Raw genomic sequence first — 18,615 nt, 5'->3', positions numbered from 1 at the left:
ACTGACTGAGAAAGGCATCACGTGTGAAAGTGCATCCAGTAATTACTTTAAGGCAACTCTTCTTTAGTTATTTGCAAACTAAAATATCAAAATCAGAAAGTAAAACTAATCAATATTTTAACATGCTCTATAACTTGTGACTTTTAGGCCTGAGCACTGAAGGAGGTACTAAAGCCAAGTGTAACTGTTTATTTTAATATTAGTCCCCCAACTTAGGTTTTTTTTTTTTTTTTTTTTTTTTTTTTTTTTTTTTTTTTGCCAAAAGATGGAGCAGGCTGATAATAAAACAAAAAACAAAAACCTTTTCCTCTAGTGTCTCTGTGCCGCCCTCCCTGCACCCACACACCCCTCCCTCCCTTCCTTCCTCACACTGCCTCAGCATTTCCGAGGCACCAGCCGCGTTAACAGTGAGGGAATAGACTATTTTCACACACGGAGAGGAGCCGGCATCGACGTGCAAATAGACACACACGCACACACGCACGTGCACAGGGGAGAAACCGGGAGGTGGACAGAGACTCCAGATGCAGCATGTCCACTGGCTGCAGTCAGACGTGTAGGAGGAGGAGCTGCTCTGCTCGCCGTTCCATCTCCGTTTCAGACCTATAAGCACCTCCCAGCCATCCCCCGCTACCACCACCCACCACCCCCTCCTGATGTTCGCTCCCTGGCTCTGCGGTTGCTAAGGGGGCTGCTTGGAGTGACCTGGGTAAGCAGGAGACACGGGGAGATGCACTAGATGGGGCTGCCGGCTGGGAGGACTCTGTGATCTCTGATCCCTCCTCTTCTCCACACTGACAGATGAAACAGCAGAGCTTCTGATCCACCATCCAGATGCATGCCCATGTAGGAGGGCACGGCTGTGTAGACCAGGGGTCTTCAACGGGCACAGCTTGAGAGCGGGACCACCACAGAGACAGGCAGGTAAGGGGCAGCACACTTGGGAATGCTCTGCTGGTTATCTGGCTTTACTGACTTGTGCAGATGTGAAGGAATCGACACAGTGCCGGCTGAGAGAGAGAGAGATGAATTACATTCCTTGATTCTGATCTGTGGTGAGAAAATTGATTGATCATCTACTGAAGCTTTGGCTGTGTGTGTCATGCTTGTGCGTGCCTGCTGTGCTGCATGACCATTGATTGGAAGGGAGATGGGGTTTGTGGTTGGGCGCTGTGGCAGCATATTAATGAAATGTGTCTCCTGGAGGACAAGCTCTGATATCCATGGAATGTTTACAAACATTCCGAAGAGGCAGCGAATTCAGCGCATGCCTAAAATATCAATATCTCTCATCATACAGTGCGTCCTGTAATGGATCATGGTTGTTTTACAGGTTGGTTGTAAAAAGCTGTACTGCAGCATCTCTCTAGGTGTCACTCAGCTCAACACAGGCTGCTGTCCGAGGATGATCAGTAGCTGTTTTGTCTTAGGATGATTTGGGTAATTTTTGTGGTCGTACATACGTTACAACCACAGTTCAGAAAAAGTTAGGAGATTGTGTAAAATGTACATAAAACCAGAATTCAATGATTTGCAAATCTAAAAAAAAAGAAGAATATTTTATTCACAGTGGAACGCAGTAAATATATCTTTAAAGTAAGAATTTTTTTTTAGCAACACATTTTTAAAAAAGTTGGAGCGGTGCCACGATTCCCACTGTGAAGCATCCTCTCTCCTTTTAACAGTCTGCAAACATCTGGGAACTGAGGAGACCAGTTTCATCATTTCATGATGAGCCAAATGTTTTCTCTTGGTGAGAGATATGGACTGCAGGCAGGACGGTTCAGCATCTGAACTCTTCTGCTATGAAGCCATGCTGTTGTGATATGGTTTAGAATTGTCTTGCTGAAAATGCAAGGCCTCCCCTGAAAAAGAAGTTGTCTGGTTGGGGGAGTATGTTGTTCTAAAAACACTATATACTTTTCTGCCTTGACGTGTAAGCAATCCATGCCATAGGTACTAATGCACCCCTATACCATCAGAGAGGCAGGCTTTTGAAATGAGCACTGATAACAGGCTTGATGGTTCCTTCACGTTTTTAGAAAAGGGTGGTTTCCAAAAATGATTTCAGATTTTGATTTGTCTGACCACAGAACAGTTTTTCATTTGCCTCAGTCCATTTTAAATGAGCTTTAACTCTGAGAAGACGGCAGCATTTCTGGGTGGTGTTTACATATGGCTTCCTCTTTGCATGATAGAGCTGTAACATGCATTTGTGGATGGAACAGAGAACTGTGTTTACATAAAACCCAACCTGTTTTTAATGCAGTGGCCCCTGAGGGCCTGAAGATCACAGGCATGCAAGATCGTCTTCAGTCTGGTCCTTTGAGCTCAAGGATTTCTCCAGTTTCTTGAAATCTGTTGATTATATTATAAACTGTTATTTACATGTTACACAATGTCCCAACTTTTTCAGAATTGGGGTTGAAGATGCGTAAGCTCCAATAATGTAAAAGTTTTTGCTTTTGAAACTCCGTTTAATTATTGATACTCTGAGTTCTCAAACAGAATTTGAAGCACATTATAACTCCCAAAATAATTTCTCTCATGTTGTTGCACTTTGTACTCTCAGAGGCAGCTGCTATTTTATCATCCCTGTCAACTTTTGCTTAGTCATTACAAAGAGCAGAGCAGCCCCAAGGTTGCAGGGTATAGAACAAATTAACACTGTTTGTGGCATTGCTTAACTAACCTGCCAACTCCTTATAAAATGGCTTATTGAGGCAGCCGGAATAACATGACTGCCGTACCAAACCGGGGCGTGCTTTCAAAATCCTAACTAAGAGCACCTGCAGACAGCCTTATTGGTCTTGAAAATAACATTATGTGAAATTGCAGCCAGTATAGCAAGGTCTTATGCAATCTGATAGCGCTTGGAGTATGTGTTGGGGATGACTCTCATCTACTGCAATACTAAATTTTAGGTAAATATCTGTATAAGTGACAGGGGGTAAAGCCATAAATATGTTTGCTAAAATTAATTAGCTGTGGCGGCCATCTTGAATTGTCTTGATTCCAAAAGTTAATCAGGCGTAGATGTAAATCCAGTGATTAATTTCTGAGAGGTTCATTGAAATCTGTCCAATAGTTCATGAGATATTTTGCTAACAAACAGAGATACAAACATGTTCGACCACCTTTTTGGCTGCTGGTGATAAAAAGTAAATTTTAAAGATAAAATACACAATAACATAGTGGTATGTTAGAGGTTTTGGAATGCATTTTACCTTTTAGGGCCTTGAAAGGGATCCTGAAACAGGACATAAAGAGGGTGGTTGTTAGTCAGGGACAGTATTTAAGACTGTGAGTGGGTCTGGGTTCGAGCGTGCGGACTGGTCGAGGCCTTTCAGTGTGACGTTTATGTGATCTCTGCATGTCTATGTCAGTTTTCACTGAGCGCTCCTTCCAACGTCATGTCTGATAGGTTAACTGGTAACTAGCTGAAGTCATATGTGTGAGCGAGCGCATGTCTGTCAACCTGTGTCAGACTGATGGGCACATGGACTAGTAAAGAAAAACAAGTCTGGAAGTTTTTACCATTATCACTCAAAAAAGTGAAAACAAGCACAAAAAAAGGTATAAACAGTTCAGAATATTCAAGTACCATTTTTCTGGAAATTTGTGCAACCAGCAAATCAGCTAATAAGAGGAGCCTCTGCTAATATTTTAGTATTTTTAGGCAAAGATGGGTTGTGATTTACTAGTTTGTTTCCAACTCTTTTATTGGATCATCGATCAGTTGAAAGAACATTCCTCAGTATAAAATTGAGACAAATTTGCTTGAGAAGCCATCATGCCAACACAATTAATTTAGCTCCATGGGCACAGAAGTAACTCAGAAAACCATTTTCAATCAGCACAATCAACTACAGCAACCAGGATTTTAACCCGAAGCTGCATTTATCAGACAGAAAGTTAGGTATTAACTCTGTAAAGAAATGCTCTAGGCACCAGTTTGCTTTTGAGAAAATTTGAAGCTGAGTCCTACACCAAAGTTTGGGATTTCAAGCCTGTCTGTTGGCAAAATGTCTCCGAAACCAGTGGACAGATTTAAATAAAACTCTCAGAAATAAATCAATGAATGTACATCTACAACTGATTGACTTTTGAAGTCAGTCCAAATCAAGATGGCCACCACAGGAAGTAGATTTAAGCAAACTCAAAAATGCAGATCCTCAATAGATACTCTAGGCACTAACAAGTGTCATAACAGATCTTTGTTTAAAACTTTGGCATGCACGGTGACAGGTGATATAGATTCCTTCAAAGAATGCTAATTTTATTTATTAAATTAAGACACAATAATAGAGAGGCCTATAGATAGATGCCACTACAAACAATTTTTTTTTTCTTCTGCCGGACAGAGCCAGGGCTCGTTCTGCCCAACTTACAGCAGCATCATTAACTCAGAGTGCATCTGCTTCACTGAACGCTCGGTACTTCAGATCTGTCTCCTAACAAAAATGTATGCTATACTATTAGGAAGAAACTCAAAAGAACAATGGCCACACACCACAGAACAACTGAAATCTGGTGTTCAACAACAAACAGGCATATTCTTCTTGTAAAGTTGAAACAATATTGAAACCTAGTTTTTAAATACTTAAAGTTAATCTAAAGAAGAATATAATACAATTGTTCTTCTTGTTGAGTGTTGCTTTTAGACTCTAGATTTGTTCATAATTAGTAAGTACAACATGTTCAGTGAAGACAGTGAAATCGTTTTTTTTGTATTTGTATATGTTAAATATGTGTTTGACTGAAGTCTGAGGTTTATTGATTAAACCTTCCGACAGACAGACAGACAGACAGACAGACAGACAGAGAGAATTCATCCTACTCATATTCAGTTTAGCATGAAAGTAAAATAAATTTCTTCTCTCAGTGTCACGCTCGCTTGCTCTTTCTTGTGGTCACCCCTGACAACCAGCTTTTTCTGGCGCTGTATCCGAGGGCCATTCGAGCAAAGCTGGAGAGCAGACTTGAAACAAACACAAGACAGACAAGAAAAGGGAAAAAAAGCCCAATATAATAAACTAAAAGTGTTACTGTAGTGATAAATATTTGAGTTAAAACAATTATTTTAATTGATCATCTGTGCCAACAGATTTCTGAAAACATGGTCTGCTGGAGAGCAGTAGACTTTGAAGTTTGTACTTAACTTGGCCAGGATCCCAATTAATTAAACAGGGAAAATAAGAAGAAAAATTTGCAGTGAATGCAAAAAGATTTAACTGCTCTGAAAACTGGGTTGTGACTATATAGTGCAACTTGTGTGCTTTGGCCAGCTTTCAGGTGCGAATCATAAAAATGTCCTTTTAATGCACTAATCTCTCCAAACTGTACTGTACTTATCAACCAGAAATGTTTCTACATCAAAATGAAGCAAATCACTGGTGCATCAGTTACTCGTGGTACATAAATGATCAAGGCAGATTGCTCGGTAACGTCCCAAGACGTAAAGCTTTGCTAAAGTTTGCTGAGTCATCCATCCACCCAGATTGTCCCTCCTGAAAAGACTTCATGATTCTGTAAGAACATACAGTATCTCCTTCTAGCTTGCATCACAAACGCGACAGCTGCCTGAAGATGTTTACGCCTGAACGTAACCATATGTTATTGTGAAACTGCTGTGAAGTTCAGCTCCTCTTAGCCCGATCCTTACTATGTTCCGATCTGAACCCTGATGCTGTGTCTTGTAACGTATGGTGCGCTTCACTCTGAGGCAGCTGTGACTCAGCAGAAACAACAGCTAGAAGGTCGGTGGTTTGATTCTGAGCGTGTTGAAGTGCGACAAGTCCGCACTTATCAATCCATGGATCAGTGTGTGAGTGTGTGTAGCTTGTAAGAAACTGTAAGGACTATGAGTGATGTGTGACTGTATTTGGAAACGGGTGAATTTGACTTGTAGAGTGGCCATCAAGACTAATAAAGACATTCATGTTTAACTTTCAGCACACTGAGTAGAAAACAAAAGCCTAAATTTACAAAAAAATATCAATGATGAAGTTTTACTCCGCTTTCTGCCAAAACTAAAAGGCTGCACATGCAGAAAAAGTGCTGAAAATGCTTAATACAAGCCATTTGGATTACTGTCTATTTGCACTTTTAAAAATATTTGTATTTTGACATAGGATCATGGTGTTGACCATTTGATTCAAGCTGGTGAAGCTAATTAGTTCAATAACCATGATGTGATTTCTCCTCTCTTACAGATCATGTTCAGGCCTTAATGAACTCTGTTTCACTGTTTGCCCACACAAGTGTTTTAGTCACCCAAACCTTTTTCATCTAATGAAGGTAGCTTTTGTTGTTTTCTTAAGAAAAGCCTACTATCTTGAATGCCGAAGTTTTAAACAAAGATGACTAAAACATAGAGCAATATCTTTAAAATTGTTGTAGTCATTTCTGGTTTTCCCTAAAGCCAATTACCTTTCTTCAATCAAGTTGATTCCAGAAGTTAATCTTTTCTAGATGTACAAGCAGTGATTACTTTTGTGTAAAGAAAAAAATATTATTATTATTATGTACTTTAACTATAGTGTAATTATTGTGTTTTTAATGTTTTTATGTTTTTTAACGTTCATGTGCTGCTGCCATTCTTGGCCAGGTCTCTCTTAGAAAATAGATTTTTAATCTCAATGAAATCTACCTGATTAAATAAAGGTTAATAAATAATAAAATAAAAAACAGCAAATGAACACACAGGCACAGCCAGTTAAATGATCACCTGCCTTTCATTGTGTTGGGCAATGAAGATATTACAGTGTTACAATTGATATCTTTAAAATATCTTTTAGTGGTCTTTTTTGTCAAGCGGAAGAAGACAGGAAAACTGGCATTGTGTGTGTGTGTGTGTGTGTGTGTTCTGGGGCAGGAGGGAGCATCCTGCAGCTAAGACCCACCAGCCGAGCAGGCTGCTACAAGGACCTTTCCCTCCATTCATTAACCGGGCACCCCCAGCACCCCTCAAGTTTGCTTTTGGGCACTTCTCATTTATCAACAACAAGAACAGACAAGATACATTTGTCTTTCAAGACTAAAATACATAAATCAAACTTTTCTTTGCTGTTGAGGACCATTTTATAAGAACAGTGAATGTGGGAGCAGAACACAGATGGAAAAGTTATGAGTAGAAGTCGTGTAAATAAGTCTGGTCGTTTGAACTCGTAGGCTGTCCGTTTTTACTAATATTTTATGTTTCACTAAATGAAGGGGAGCCAAAATACAATTTATTTTCAAAATATTTTAAATAGCTTGAATCCATTTTTGAAACTCACCCCTTCTTTTCACCCTTGCAGGGTTGCTAAAGGGGTCCTGGGAGTTTGACTCACCAGTCTACATGTGTTTCGTAGATCTAGAGAAGGCTTATCAGCGTGTTCCCTGAGGCATTCTGTGTGGGGTGCTGTGGGAGTATGGGGTATCTGTGTTTGGTCTGCATGTTTGGCACAAAGTTGAGCTCGTTTGCAGTGTGGGTTGGATTGTGCCAGGGCTGTCCCTTGTCTCTGATCCTGTTTGTGGTGTTTGTGGACAGGATCTCGAGGCGCAGTCATGGAGAGGAGTGTGTCTGGTTTAGAAACCTCAGGGTCTCGTCTCTGCTTTTTGCAGATGATGTGGTTCGGTTGGTGTCTTCAGGCCATGACCTTCAGCGTGCACTGGGGCGGTTTGCAGCTGAGTGTGAAGCAGCTGGGATGAGAGTCAGCCCCTCTAAGTCTGAGGCCATGGTTTTCAACTGGGAACAGGTGGAATGCTCCCTCATAGAAAGGAGTCAGTTTAGGTGGATCGGGCAACTGATTAAGATGCCTCCTGGATGCCTTGCTTTGGAGGTGTTTTGGGCACATCTCACTGGGAAGAGACCTCAAGGCAGACCCAGAATTCGCTGGATACAGGAATTCTGTATCCTCTCTGGCCTGGGAACGTCTTGGGACCCCCCAGGGTCTGTCTGGGTTTCCCTCCTGGACCTGTTGCTGCCGTGAACCGACCATGGATAAGTGGTAGAAGATGGATGTATGGATGTATGGATGGACCCGTTTTCTTCCCCTTCCTGTCAATCCACTCTTTTACCTCTCTTCTTCTCTTGTGTTGTTTTCTTCCTCTTTGTAAAATCTGTCCTACCAACAAGAAAAGTAAAAAAAGAAAATAAAAAAATCCTTGGGACATGCCACTACAATGGTTTAGAAGCTTAAAGTGGTTACAGTTTTGGCTTATTCAGCTAGTTTCCCAGACATGGATTAAGCCTAGTCCTTGACAAAAAGAAACATTCAATAAAGATCTCCACTGACAAGTTTTTAGTGTAAGACCGGGCCTAATCCATGTCTGAGAAACCGAGCCTTTGAGTATTGAATAGAGCTTAGGCTTTTTATGTAAGTAAGTTCAACTGTATATTATTGAGATTATTACAGTCAACAAAACCAAGATGAATATTACCACTACACAGTAAAACTGGAGTCTGTTTCCTTTTCTGAGTCTGTAATTATTGGCATTTTCCAATCCAGCATAATTTCAAACACACATCCTTACATGAAATGCAGAAAAGGACTTTGTGATGAGGATCAAATTCAAACAAAAATATAAAGTGAAAAATGATTGATTACGCTAATTTCTTTCTTGCTAAAGGGGTGAAATTCTCACAGTAATAAACCCATTTCAAATATTTTGACAAGAACAAATGCTTTTATCATATATACACAACAGTCTTGCATATCTTTAGGCACTGCCAATGATTCACACAGCCTTTTAGGATATTTAATTGTCATACAGGCGGAAGCTCTAAAGAAGCAGTAGCTTCTGATCAGGACTGAATGCATTTTTTAACAAGCTGCCACACACAAGGCTGCATCCTACTAAAACCAGACATGGCTCTTTGAAGTGTAACCACAACATCAGCAGCGGAGAGTGCAGCTCTGCCGGATTCCTTTTAAATTAAAAAAAAGAAGGCTTTCAGCTGCTGGTTGACTCACAACTTTCAATAAATACTTAGAAGTCTAGAATAAAACTCACAGATTTATGTGTGGTCTCTTTGCTGAAGATTTAAAGTTGTTTTTTTTTTCTTTTTTGTTTGTTTCTTGATGTGACAGAGATAGAACTGTGTTCAGAGGATCAAACATGCTGTATGGTTTCTCGACAAAGACGGAGGAACACAAAGAAAACTGAACAATTATCTGCACAAGTAGAAAAATATTTGACTTTCTATACATGCCTATTCCTAAAATGTTATTTTTAGCAGCAAATATTTGTCAAACTACACCAAAGTAACTTATTGTCAGTTCTTTGGTGTCACATAAGAGAGAATAAATGGATAGTTCAGATCTTTTGAGGTGGGATTTTGTAGAAAGGTTATTTAATGTCTCTTTTTGCCTCTTTTAGATCCTCTTTGAACTCCCTCAGTTTTGGAGAAACAGAGTTTGTTCTGACTGGACGATGAGCCATTTGAATTCATTTCAGTCTAAAAACTTTTTAAATGGTTCATGCAAATACTTTTGTATGAAGCTTTATGTTGCAATCAATTTCACATTACATGGTTATTCTGGTATAATATAATATATGTCTACCAGAAGTGCCCTAGGCTGCACAGAAAGTGCTACAGCCAGCTGCTGCTACTTACACTTGCAGATAACTATAGAATTCTATAGAAATGGTGGTGTGATGTGAAACTGATGATGAGGCAAATGTTTACAAAACAGTGTTTGCAAAAACTGCTTTAAATGTTTCAGATTAGAGTAGTTTTAACAGCGATCTTTGTTCTTGGCCCAACTTGCACTAGCCACGTCAGAACTGAACTCTTACGTCAAAATGAGTGTTCAAAGAGCTGTCGAGAAGAAAATATCTTATTTCTTTCAACCTTTTTGCAGAACCCCACTTTAAAAAACCCTGAACTATGGCTTAAAGTAAATATATCAGCTTATAAACAGAAGACCTTGCAGTTTTCTTCTGTTGTTCAGGAATTAGTCTCATTCTGCGCAGTTATGTCCTTTTTTCTATAAGGACTGAAGCATGTTCGTGTTAATAGGTCAAGTCAATATGCAGAAAGAAAATAAACATGTGACTCACAGGTCTCAAGTGAGCCTCCTATTCAAGAAAAATCAATGCTCTAAGAGGCTTAACGGTGTCAGGATGTCTTCTTTGTTGCTTCGTGTTTTTGTTTATTTTTTTTATCCATGTATGTTTCCGATAGTTTTGCATCCTCCTTTTTGTCTCGCACCTTTTTTTCATTTAGATGATTACTCCACACCTGTATCCTGTCAGTTTTCATTCTTTGTTGGCATTTTTTTGTCTAGAAACACACACTCATTCACTCTGAAAGAGTTGGTACTTTTGGTGCATAATCATCTCTTTCATTTGTTGCTTCCTTTTGGTGTCAGTGTGATTTGGTCTGGTCTTGCTTCAGTCCGCCCATTTCTTGTTTGTTTGTTTCACAGCAAAACATTTATTAGCCACATTTGTGCACAGAGCAAAAAAGGACAGATTACATTCTGAAATTGTTTTTCTCTGTTCTCACAGTTTTCATTGTTGGCCTGACATGTTTATAAAATGCCCTTAAAATGAAACTAACTGCAACAGTATCTGTAATAATTGGATTTACCCTGGTGTTGCTTAAATTAGACGATTAAATTATAACAATTCGCTTAACACCTGTCTCATTGTTTGCACTTTGATTTGTGCTTTCTGATTTTAAAAAAATCTATAATAAATTCATTTTAAAGGGTGCTATAATATAAGACAAAGATAAAATTACTTGAATGCTGCAAAATGTGTAAAATACAAACAATATTAAAAATCTGCTATGCTGCTACTCTGCTGTGTCAAAAAAAAAGCTACAGAGAGGGAAAACTGAGGATCTCTCCTGGAACCTCTGATTTATTGGACAACAAAGTCGGAGGATTCCTCTCAGTCTTCTGTTAGCGTCTTTCTGCAGAGATTTGGGAACTTCTTTGATGTGCATGCTGTTCGCTCCCTGAAGCAGTGCACACCAAAGATAAAGCTTTTTCCTCATAATAAAGTGCTTCACTTCAAAGGCCCAAAATTGAAACATGCAGATGTGAGTGTAGGTGTGTGTGTGTGTGTTGAGATAATGTTACATATGTAAATTAACAGAACTATTTAAAAAAATTATTTAGAAATTAATTGAATAAAACTGACAGTTCAGATCTAAAGTATAAAACAGCAATGTTTTTATTATTTACTTGTAATCACAGAACTGTATGTATTGACATATGGCACAGATGATGCGCAAAGCCACAGGAAGTGTCAGTATACTGCATATTTATAGTTTGAAATTATATAATTTTGGTATTAATACATAATACAGCCCAGTACTTACTGCCTGCATGTGGTACTTACAGGATACCTACAGGTACTAATCTGTAATATGATCTGACTTATTACACTATACTTACCGGGTACTTACCTGGTACCTACAGGGCACATACCCATTAAGTACCCAGTAAGTATCATGCAAATACCCTGTATACATGTTAAGTACTAGATACGTATTTAAATGTTCTCTTCCTCTACTGATCAGGCGAAAAAGCTCTGAATGGCAGGTTTGCCAGTCGGCCTGGAATCACTGCTGCTTGCAGGACAGATCAGTTTGTTTTCTGAAGCAGTTTTGGCAGATGGCCTGTGTCAGTGTCCATAAGTGTTTATTTAAATCACAAGGGTGTTTGAAGCTGGAGTGTACTCCGAGATAAAAAAGAAAACCTGTGTCCTTATGAATGGAGCTGCAAAAAGGATAAATCGGACACAAAACGTACAGTACGTCAACAAGGGTTTGATTTTTCATTTTGCTCTTTGCTCTAAGATGGTGACAAGAGACTAGTTTTTCCAATCACCAGACAAGTGCTATCTTGAAAGTGCTTGACGTTGTCCAACTGTTCCCACGAGAAACACCCCAGGTGCTTTCTTGATGGTTCTGGTTTGCTCAGATCAGATTTCAACCCATTTGGAAGAGACAGAAACAAACTTTTATGTATTCCTCCAACATCCAGTCACATCTCAGTGAGGTGACTAGAACAACAGCCGATTGTTTGATAGTTCAAGTTCAACGCAATGGTACGGCAATGCTTTAAAACAGCTGATCCAACAAGCATACCACGTCTTAATTGTCAACCTGACGTGTTTAACAAACATACATCTGCAAAGATCTGTGCAGTACCAGTCTAAAACCTTACTCAACCATCTGCCCCGTCAGATTAGTGCTGTCAAACAGTTTTTAAATCTCTTTAAACAGGAGCTTTGGATTCATTGTGAATGCTTTCACACCCTACTCTGATCCCTCTACAAGAGGTGTAAGTGGGCTTTCCAACCCGTTTCTCTTGCATTACCTCTGAGGGAATGTCTAATTCTTTCTATGACTGGTACTATAGGACTTTCATTACTACCACTGCAGTGCGGTATCAGCATGCTCATCTGTTTGTTTTGCAATACCCACTACCCCATAGGTTAGGCTTGTTTACCTTTCTTAAAAAAAAAAATTTAAATCCTTTTTTTTTTTTACTGTAAAATCTTTATTTAGTGTCCGTACATTCTGTGGTCAGTAGCCGGGTCATAACAAAAATGGGATTATTCAAGAACCTATTATTTTTTTCAGTGGAGAGTGAATTTTTTTTTTTTTTACTGTCAGTCAGTGTTAACTTAAATATCATTTAGTTTGAGGTTCAGCTGCAGGGTTTGAGTCAAGCAAATTATAAAGTTAAAACTCCAAGACAAAAGCACCACTGATCTTTCAGTCTGCTCCATACGCCTTTATATATTTCATTTTTAAAAGGCCTTCTTTATCTTTATATCAAAAAATAAATTCAGTGTCTGCGTGATCTGCTCCGACAAACAAGCTTTTTTCTGCTTGTTGCGATCATTTCAGTCTGACAGATCATAAAAGTTCGACCTGGGAGAGACAGCAAGAACTGCTCCTCTGCCGTTAACCGTTTTTTTTACGGTGGGGTAAAAAAAAACAACTTTTTTTTTAGCAGAAACAGTGATGATGCCAGCACGTTTCTGAGAAACTTTTCAACCTAAAAGCTTTGCGAGAGGAATAATGGGAAGGACTTTTAAACTAAAGATGTTTCTTTTATCTCAGAGGTCACACACTCTTTAATCTTTGAGAACAAAAGTGGATAAAAAGCATTAGTGCTGAAAAAAAGAGAGAGAAAATGTGAACACAGGCTTTATTATTTATTTTTTCATCAAAAAATCAGTCTAACGTTTAAATGGCCCATTAAGAAGACTCCAGTTTGGCCACCAAGCATTAGTATTGTTTCACAAGGTTGCTCTACTGCCCTTTCATTGCATTATCTTTTAGTGTTTTACTTTGTTTCTGTTTACTACCACCTGCCACCGAGAAAGGTGGACAATCACTCAATTGCCTGCATGTGTTTGTTTGTCTGTACGTCAGCAAAACATCTCATCAACCACTAGATGCATTTAATGAAACTCTCAGAGAGTAATAACTTGGTGTACATCTACAACTGATTAACTCTTCATTCATTGCGTCTTTCCTTTCCTTCTCTGACATGTTTTGTACGGGATGCTGTGAGCAGTGTGTCTGCAACATCTGCGGTGTGCTTGAATTTCCAGCATGTCTGTGTGGCTTTCAATAAACCCGCTGTTGTGCAGGATGAGTTTAAAGCTCTTTGGATACCCTTTTACAGCTGACGTCCTCGTGTTCGGAGCAGGTACATTATGTTCCTCAGGTGAGCCGGCATGTGGCATTTTATTATCACAACTGTGAATGGATGCCTAATGAGGTGAGTATATTGCATGGGTGGTATGTGCCTTTCAGGACTTTAGAGGAGTCAGCTCGCTGTCGGTGAACGATTCCAGCAGGACCAAGCCTGCAGTTTTCTCTGTGTGGTAGTGGGCCACAGACATTGTGTCAGAGGGTTTAGCTGCCAGTTGGTGATCTTGTGTGTTTGCTTGGGCGAGTCTTGTGGATCTACAGTGATTTGTTTCTGTAAAGGAACATTGTGCATGTGACTGTTCATGCAGTGACAACATTGAAGTATCACTTTAAATCTTTTTGTTGCTGTTTTTGCTGGATGTGCTGTAGATTGGGGAGAAAAACATTTGACTACAGATTCTTTTGTGCTCCATTCTCTCTCATTTACATGACTAGTTTTTGTGTTGGCACTCTCATAATGAGGGCATTATTGGATGTTTGGGTTTTTAAAGTGTTTTTGACAGCATCTCGCTTTGTTGTTTCTGTGCCAGTAGAAATGCAGGATCCCAGGTTCAGTGCATTAAGGGTTAGGGGTGATATGTAGATACTGTACAGCACAAGGTTTGGTCTATTTCCTAATATAAAATGAAGTTGGATTTTAAAGTGATTAAAGGATGCTTGAAGCAACTTTGTGAATGCATATCTTGTTAGGTGAATAGAGTGTTGTATAAGCGACCTTTGGCTGCTGCTCTCAACGCTTGTTCCCTCCTCTTTTTTTTATTTTCTTGTTTGAAAGCTCAAAGGCAAAACATGATTGCAGAAGAGCTTATTCTTGGGTTTTTAGAGTTTTTGAGGGTAGCTGTAGGAATCCTTAGAGGGTGTAGTTGTTCCACCCATCTGCATTCCCAAGAGGTGCATATTTAGTATCTTGAGCCTTAATTGGCTACACTTGTGAGGACTTGAAGGAAAAGCACGCCTGGTACAGATTGCAGGAAACTTCACTACTTTGCTGTATTGTGTAATTTTTAAGAGACAAGCAGTTATAGCGCATATGTTGTCATTTTTCTAGATTGTTTGTTTTATTGTGCTTTTATTGATTGTTTAACTTTGTATCTCTGTAAAATGTGACCAATAAACACCCTTAAAAGTAGTCAAAGTTTAATTTTGTGTGCCCAACACAAATAAGCAAAGGTTTTATGTTGAACTTTAGCAAACACAAATGTCCATACACATATACTTTGTTCATGTCCAGAATTATGTACTTACTGGAATAACATATTTGGTACTCTTAGCAATCTATTTTAACAAAATCATTTAAATAAGCCCAGAGTTGCATTACTTGAATTGGTAATCACGCGTAATCTTTTCTTACCCATCCGCTTGCCTGTTTTCCTTTGTTTCCCCTTTGTGTTGTTAAAAGAAAAAAACATTAAACAATGTTGTATTATGTCACAATAATTGTACACTTGGCAACATCAGTGGAAATATGAATATGATGTACTATCTGCTTAGGTATGAATAAAATAATTGGTAAAAATATAAATTTGAACTTAAAGGTAAGTAAGTAAAAATTTATTTGTATAGCACATTTCAGCAGCAAGGCATTCAAAGTGCTTTACATAATAAAAATAATACAAAAAAAAAATACAAAAAAATTCACTTTCATTCATAATCTGTTTATTTTGCCATGTGCATTCTTTGTGCTTTCTTATACATAGAGGTGCAAAGAAGGCAGAAATGTGGATTTATTATTCTGCTGAGCAAACGCGAGGCAGACGGTTTGATTCCCCTGCAGATTAAGATGCTCCCTTGCTCAAAGCCCTGCAAGATTCTGCTGTCAACACGACACATCTATGTACAAACACAAGCCCGACAAACAGCTCGGATTTGTTTTCAGAGGCATCAGTGTCAGATTGTGTTTGAATCAGACTGATTGCTTCTGTAACTGAATAGTTTTGTAAACCACACAGACAGGCTTTCATTTCCATCCAAAGGCTGTTTCTAGGGCTGCGGCTTTCAGCTCACACGTCTGTTACTGTAGTTTGCACACTACATATGTGTGTCTTGATGTGCAAGCACTCATGCATGATCTACAGCAGCCCACAAGGAGGTATTACATTAAAAAAGCATCCTGTCTTACTCCCCTCGTGCACATGCAGATGCGTGCAAACACACACGAGCTCGTGCAGAGGCTTCTCCGGCTCTGTGATTGTGCGGTTCATTCTCTTTAGAGATGACTCATTTAAATTTTTAATGGATTCTGACTCTTTGAAGAAAAAAGAGAAGTGGCCTCGCTGAGTGCTTATGGGATACTCCAACCCACCCACACCTACGTTTCTACAACCCAGAGGGAAGGATACAGCCCAGTACAAACATTTAATGTAATTGGACATACTAAATGTGGGATTATGCAGAACATGTCCATACGTAAATAGCACTCTGCCATGCATGAATGACTGAGCTGGGCTGAAAACTCGATATTCTTCTTACTTCTCTGCCAAGTGTTAACTAAAATCAACCTATCCACCTATCTATCTTCATGACAATCTACATTGTTTTGTATCGTCATAAGACGCATTTATAATTGTAGGTTCTCTTGAGGAAGAACTATCTCGTTATTATTTTGTGCTTTTTTTTCCTGTAAACTAAGGTTAATTATAGGAATTACTGCAGACAGAAGCAGCAGAAAAGTTGACATGAATCATAATGACCAGAACGGATTAGAACAAGCACATAATTTTTAGCAAAAGCTTAATCAGTGCAGAGTTATAACCTCCTCGGAGAAGAATTACTGATCTAAAAATGGCTGTCTTTTTCTGAATTTAAAGCGCTAATTATTGACTCTTGTAAATATCTGTTTTACAGCTGCTATAGCAGCTATTAATCCAAAACAAAATCCAAATAAAAGGACATACATTTGGATTTCTTGTTTGTTTGTCTGTTTACTCTAAATCAATTTAGAATGTGCTTTCCCCCTTATCCCAGCAGGGGGTAAATACATCTCCAGGTGTTTTTATTTAATTTGTACTGACCAAACACCTTGTTTACACCAATATTTTGTATCTGAATACAGATGCATACACTTCTAACTGAGAGATTTACAACATCCAAGAGACCAAAACCACAGAGAAGTTGATTTTCCATGCTAAAAAAAAAATCTTTTCTTAATGATCATTTGGTGCGAGAGTTGATCTCCTAAATCCAGCGCCCCCATTAAGTGTAAAAAAATAAAGTTAATTAGGAGCAGTGATCAGCCCGATCAATGTGAATTAGTTGGATCATGGGAGGATCAGGGTACAGACATATTAGTATGAAATCCAAAGTTTTTGCTCTCCTCCAAAGTTTCAGCAAAGGCAAAAATTAGAAAAAAAAGAAAAAAAAACACATAGTTTGTCCTAAAACGATTAGGCTGGGGGAAGTATGTGCTTCACTTATTAAATTCATTCATGAATATCAGTGACATTAAAGGTTTATGACGTCTGCTGAGTTAGCTGACAGGCGACAGCAATAAAGCTGAGTTTTATTAAGAAAAAAGGACAAGAAAAAGCCCACATTCTTGCTTTAGTGTATTAGTCTGGGTTCTGTCTGGCCAATAGACAGATTTGGCTGCAGAGGCTGCAGATACTGAGCCATGACTGGCACATGAGACCACAGTGTGGGCAATGCTACAATGCAAGCTGTGAGCTCACAGACTCCAGGTTTTATGCCAAACTGCATTCAGCCTCTTCTGCTTTTACTAAATATACTTTATAGGAACCTATTAGCAGCACTTAAAAAGGGTTAGTTTGTAAAGATGATTTGCCAAAGTCTGCCTCCGTGTGAGAGCAGCAATGTTGAGGAATGGATTTCTGTGCAAAAATGATAGTTGAAAATGTCCTTTTGACCTTTTGCTGCAATATAAAATGTTATATGATGGATTCTATAAATGTTTATGTCTTATCACTGTGATGAGTTTTTTTTCCATCACCATCTTCACATCAGACTGTTTTCTTTGCATGGTGAGGAAAAGCTGAGCTGAATAAAATTCTTACGAGGTCAACAAGGGTCTTAGACTGAAAGATGAGAACCTGCTACGTTTTGTACTATGAGAAGGTAAAGGCTTGTTTATTACTGCCCTCTCGCTCAAAGGTGAAAGGTGGGTGAGGATACTTTGATACTTTTGTCTATGTCAGTGTGTGTGTGTGTGTGTGTGTGTGNAATTATTAAAAAGGTGCACCAATTGTTATTACCCTTCACCGAAAGGCAAACGATCACATATTTGCCTGCGTTTGTGGGGGGGTCTGTTAGCAACATATATCAAGAACCACTGGATGGATTTTAATGAAACCTTCAGAAAGTTATCACTGAATGTATATAAATCAATTCAAGATGGCTGCCACAGTTAGTCAACTCAAAAATAGCCGTAGCTCTAAAGCTGTAACTAGCACAAATTGAGCTAAAATTTGAAGTGGTAGGAACTAAGAGGCATTCCCAACACAAACTCAAAGTGTTAACAGATTGTGCAAAAGCGCCCAATGTCACATGACCTCACACTTAACATTGTTTTCAAGGTTTGACCAGAACGGCTGTAACTCCATCCTGTCTTAGCATTAAGATAAACTCATTTTAACCATAAGCAGGTGACATGCATTCCTTGAAGAAATGTTGGTGTCACATTTTGCATTTAGTTGGTTTGGTTTTGTTTCCAGGTTTTACTTTTAGTTCCTTGTGTTTTCAGATTTTATCAGTATGTTTCTGATCAGTTTATTTGCCCGTGTTTTCTGTTTGTTAGTAACCAGTGTTTAGCATTTATTTAGCCTGGTATTTTTAGTTTAGTTTGTCCATGTTCCCAGCCAGTCTGTTTCCACAGCTCCCCTGTTCACCAGTTAAACACACCTGTTGCTCATCGGTTATCCTCCCACCTGTTACTGTTCACTAATCAATCCTCCCTGTATAAATTGTTCTCAGTGTTCCACTCGTGT

The 18,615-nt window shown here is 38.9% G+C and overlaps 1 protein-coding gene across 1 annotated transcript in view; it reads left to right on the top strand.

The window, feature by feature from the left end:
* The first annotated feature begins 371 nt into the window (after positions 1 to 371).
* The window catches only part of frmpd3 (FERM and PDZ domain containing 3), a 100,619-nt gene continuing 82,375 nt past the window's right edge, over positions 372 to 18,615 (top strand). Inside the window, exon 1 of the mRNA XM_025007626.2 lies at positions 372 to 924. The gene's annotated coding sequence lies outside the window, so the exon portion shown is untranslated. The remainder of the gene's footprint in view (positions 925 to 18,615) is intronic.

Source organism: Kryptolebias marmoratus, linkage group LG9 (genome assembly GCF_001649575.2).
Source record: "Kryptolebias marmoratus isolate JLee-2015 linkage group LG9, ASM164957v2, whole genome shotgun sequence".
Lineage (NCBI taxonomy): Eukaryota > Metazoa > Chordata > Actinopteri > Cyprinodontiformes > Rivulidae > Kryptolebias > Kryptolebias marmoratus.
The sequence above is the reverse complement of the archived record's forward strand: the minus strand, read 5'-3'. Positions and strand labels throughout refer to the sequence as shown.